Below are 5,580 nucleotides of genomic sequence, written 5' to 3'. Positions count from 1 at the left end.
GCGGTCATAGCAGCCCCACCAATCACACACACCAATAAACCCCTTACAACTGATGCATGGACCTCCAAAATATTAAATCATACCCAAGAGATATTTATCACATAGTTAAAGATGGTAAGAGTCTGTGCTTGTTATCCACCTTTGACACTTGCATCATAAATAGTGAATCATGGGTTTCTATTCATTTCATACACATAACGTGCTGAAGCCCAATTGTTGGAGGATGTGACAGAACAATCTTTGGATCTAATCAAGTATTCTGATTGCACATAACTTGAGGCAGCTATCTGACACAGTCTGCCAACCGCTGCCAAATTTCGATTTTCCTTTTACGGTTTCTTTTTTTTTTTTGTTTTTTTTGCTTACGTTTTTGTTTTATGAATATAGAGAGTTTGGAAACTGTTGTATCGTAATAAAGGGCTGTAAATTATGTACCGTGTCCCTCAGTAAAGAGTAGCCAATGTTAACTTTGGCATATGAAATCTTATCTAATGTAGTCGACCTTATAATACAGAGGTGCACACATTAGTTGGAGGAGTCTTCTGGATGTACAGTATGCATTTGCATCTCTTGTTTTTTCTTTAGTATCTAAAATATACTTTAAATATGAAACATTACGATCTTTTATTTGATTACGCAGTCATGAAACTTTGTCATTAACCTGTCCCGCTCTGGGGCGAAAGGATTTTTTTTTTCTCTTTTTTTTTCTTTTATTCATGATTTTACTTCATCAAAGCCTGTTTTACTTGAATTTTCATTGTGTGAATAAAAGAAATTACATTTTTTTTTTTTGTCATAAACCTCTTTTGTTTTTTTTTTGTGCTTTGTGTTTGCAAGTTTGATTTACATATTTTTGCACAAGAGATTTTGCTCTTCGTCCTGTTCAGAGTGCACATTTTAGGACAATTCGATAAAATTGTCAGTGCCCGTTACGGGAGGGAACATTTTACATTCAAATCTTTTTTTTGTTTGTTTGTTTTCAGTCGCTTGTTGTCACTTGAACTACTTGTAATTTATTTTCCAATTTTATATATGTATATATATATTTTTTGTTAGAAAAGTGTCGTGTTAGACTTATCCAAAACATGTTCAAAGTTTGCTGAGTGCAATCAAAGGGGGAAACGACAACTGGAAAATATTTTAGAAGGATGAAAAAATTGTTATTACTTAAAATATCTACCCATTGTGCTAAAGACTGCATTTTTATTTTGTAAATATGGCTGTGTATTGATATTATATCGAACAAATAAATTTGTTTCTTACATATCACTGAGGTGTATTTTTTTTCTTTTTAACTGTCCTTCTTTTCAGATTTAAATGGCTTATATTCAGTTGCTTGGTGTTGACTGTTATGGGGGGTTTTTTCCCATTGCTTTGATTATAGTGATTGAATTAAGAGAACAAAAATGGTATTTCCATAGTCTTCTGACAAGTTCAAACTTGTCAGCACTTTTACACTTGAAGTGTGAAATGAAATGCTCGTGAAATCTAGCCAACACGAAAGTGTCTCGCCCACGTTATGCTCCGTGTTGTCCTCTGTCTCATAAAATGAAATGTTTCCCTTTCCCTGGAGGAGTGTTTTCGGCAGGGAAACAAAGCTGTGTGGTGAGGGCATCTGGAAATCTCAAAAAACGCCTGAGAAAAACAGCAGATAAACACCGGTGTAAACATGGTTTCCTGGCCTTAGCTGGTAACAAGATCAAACATCAGCTATGCCTTGAAACAAAATACAATTCTGTCTTTAAAAAAGACAGTTTGAAAACCATGGTTGTACACTGTATAAGCAGGGAAAAAAGAGATTAAATGATCGTTTGGAGAGGGGAACAGGATGGGCTGCGGAATATGCCGGTCCTCTAATTTTTATATAATGTGTTTTATGTAATGTTCCCTAATGAATCCTGTAGCACAATGATCTTGTCTGTGAAGCTATCTTATCTATGTTTTGTAGTGTATCTGCAATTAATCATAATTTAGTAATTATTGGCTTCCTAATTTCCTGATCTGCTTTTGAGTTTTGGTTTGAAATTGGGAAGTCACATATCATTTCTGCTGTAGTTTTTCACTCCCATTAATTTCAGGGAAGTAAAAAATTAATATATTATTTGAAGCTGATAAATAACAACAGAAATCAAGTTCTATGGAAAATGTACCTCATACATAGCATAAAACAAACAAACAAAAGAACCACAAGAAAAAAGAAAACATGATTTTAATCAATTAAAATAGTTATGAAATACAACATAAATAATGTAACATATTTGTGATGTTTACCTAAATTGCTGAATCACTGCTGCTAGTGGTCACTGCGGTTAGCTGTCCTCTTTGGGGCATTTGGATCAATTTAACTAACAAAGGCCAATGAAGATGCTAATTGCATCTAAATGTTTCTGTGGACCAAAACCCATTTAATCCAAGTATTTAGAGATTGAGATTACAGTATCTGGGACTGTTTCCAGAGAGTGAGAGTGAGAATGAGGGGCACTTGACTGAACTAGACTGAGAGAGATCAGTTCAAATAATAGGCCTGTATGGAGTTGAGATGGATGTTCACTTGATGACAAGGCACTAATGGGTGTAAGAGTGGTTATGTCAATGGTTTTACAGTAAAGATGCCAGGTTACATAACTTTATCACATGCAGTTTCACGTTGATACATCAGATGGTGCTAAACACCAACATCTCTGATCGGACAGATCTAAAATTTTTTCTCGCATCTTTTCTCTCACTAAAATACGCACGCGCACGTACACGTACACACGCAAACACACAAACACACACACGCTCACACGCACACACATACACACACGCGCACATGCACAGAATGAGAGGGAGAGAGTAAGAGAAACAGATAGAAAGAGAGACAAACCAAAAGAGGGAGAGAGTAAGAGAAACACAGAGAGAGATAAAGACAGGGAGAGAGCAAGAGAGAGAGAGAAAGAAAGAGAAATACACTTTTCTGTATTTTTATCCATCTGATTCAGCTATTGTTAATATGCATTTTTCCTTTTCAGTTAGTTCCTTTTCAGAAATATCTAAAAATAGTGACATGTCATGATCTGTTAACTGATCAGCTGTTCACTGGATTGCGTCAGACACACCGTATGGGACACATTTACTTTTCCACAAGCTCAAAGACATACAGACACCTATTTCAGTCACACAGATGTTTTGTTTATCAGATCTTACCACTATCTAATCATTCCCCTTCCCCATGATTTTAAGTTTCACTGCAATGGTATTGCTCAAATGTTCAGTTTGGAAGTTAAGTTTAAAACACTTCTCTAAGTAGGATCCTCTATTTTAACCAGGTTATCCTTTCTGGTTCAAACTTAAAAACAAAACAAGTTCATTTTGATGACATTAGAACCAGTTTTTCTCTTTCATACACAACAAGCTGGAGAAAATATCTTAAAAGTGTTCTCTGCTTTCTCTACTTAAATAAAAGTACCAAATGCTTCGGTCACTCAATGCACTGAATTTTACAGTCTGTGTTTCCTGTGGTGGGGGAGAGTCTCTGTTTGCTTTTGAAACTCTCTGGGTGATGATGTCACGCTACTTTAACCTGTTAGACAGGTTTTGAAGTTTCTGTTGATAATTCTCAGAATCTCCTCCTCTCCTAACTCTGCGTACATGTTTTTGTGTTCATGTATTTTCTGTCTGTCTATGTGAGGTGGCAGCAAGTTCTACATGTGAACAGCTAAAAGCCTCTTTGATTTTTTTTTTTTTGGTTTTTCTTTCCCCGTGCCCCTTTCCTTTACATCCAAAACAGACATCGTTCAAGTGATAGTGAAAACAGCCGTAAATATCATCAGGGTCTCTGTCACTTCCGTTTAGGACATTTACAAGAAACACGGCATCCACAAGTCCTCCTGCAGAGTGGCTGAACCCTCCCCCTCTCCACCCCCTTCTCATGGACTCTTCGTCCACCTGTCGTCTGGCAGAAGGTACCGCGGTGTCTTGACCACCACTGCCAGACTGTGTGGCAGCCTCTTCCCCCAGGCCATCAGGCTACCTAACACCTCGCTGCCCCCCACCATCCACATTAGCTTAATAAACAGGGGTTAAAGTTACAGCTGTTTTTTTATGGACTCACCCACCACTGTACTCATGTACCACCCAGGAACTGTCATCTATTTACGTTTTTCCTGTATTACTGTTTACACATATCAGTATTTCTGTACAGATGCTACTTACTCACATACCACCATCTCTTGCCAGTAGCACTAGCCACTTCTTAAGTTATCATGTTTACTTTGCACTGTTATACATTCTCTTCAAACCAGTCCTGTGTATTTATTGTATCATGTGGCATTGTATTGTATTGGTTGTTTTGTGTCAGGACTTGTCTTGTCCAGACTGTTTTATGTGTCACCAGTCTCGTACTGTAATATTTGTTTGCACTATGTGTAGTCCTGTGTACACTTTCTCTGTCTGGTGTGTGTTCCGCCGTGGCCCAGGAGAACATTGTTCTGTTCTAATATTTACTTGTATATGATGGGATGACCGTTACGTTTTCTGGACTTGACTTGGCTTACATTAAATCACCTATGGTCACCTTTTTTTGGAGTCATGAATTTTCTCTTTTAACACTCTTTAAACCTTTAAACAGCACCGTCACCAACCCCCAGACACAAGTTAAATTGCCCAGACAGCACTTTCCTTAAAGAACCAATATAAGGAACATATCTATGTTACATAAACGTAAGAGAGACACCGGTACCAATCCAGACATTTGTCCTCTTAAATCACCCAAGCTTAGAAGTGGTGCGGTTGGCAGACGTATACTGAGGCTGAGGTATACTGGAGTGTAAAGTTAATTAAGCTTATGTGGCCTCACTATATGGGTTTTACAGATGAGCAGTTTTAAGAAATCTATTTTTAATCATCATTTTGAGGCTGTGTAAGCCTAAGGAGGGATGTCTCTTCATTATAGTTTTGGGCCCAGTCTTCTTTGGCATGGGGATAAAAGAAGAAAGGAGAACCAGTTTGAGTATATGACCAGTTTGTGAGCACCTGTTCCATCTGACTGGTTTCTCAAGACACATGATGTTAAATGTGATGTAGGGAGACTCTCCTGTTAAATGACTTGAATCTCAGTGCAAAACTGGACAGGAGTCCACCGAACCAAGGACTCTAGCGAACAATGTTTATCTTAGACACGTGTGAAGAATCAAACCCATTTAGAAGGACTGCGCTTTGCTTTCTGCAGAGATCGAAAGAAATCGAAAAACAATCCATCTTGCGTACAACTTTGAAATGGTTCCAGAACATTTCACAGTAAACAATAAGGTTGTGAGACGTATGCGTCTTCAGAACAAATACATAAGAAACCCTATGTGAAAACATATGGATTGAAAGTATTCATTAGTCCTGTGTAAGGTCACTGCCAGAGTGAACAGATACATCACAGAGTGAGATGGGAAAACTGTCAGACTGTGACATATATGACTGCACATGCAGTGAACTTCAGATGGAGCACAGTTCTCTGACTTGGTCTGCAGCCCTTCCCCACCTCTGAACAGAATAAGAATTATTTCAGTGCACTCTCTCTCTCTCTCTCTCTCTCTCTTACACACACAC

The sequence above is a fragment of the Chanos chanos genome, chromosome 6 (genome assembly GCF_902362185.1).
Source record: "Chanos chanos chromosome 6, fChaCha1.1, whole genome shotgun sequence".
Classification (NCBI taxonomy): Eukaryota; Metazoa; Chordata; class Actinopteri; order Gonorynchiformes; family Chanidae; genus Chanos; species Chanos chanos.
This window is presented reverse-complemented; position numbering follows the sequence as displayed.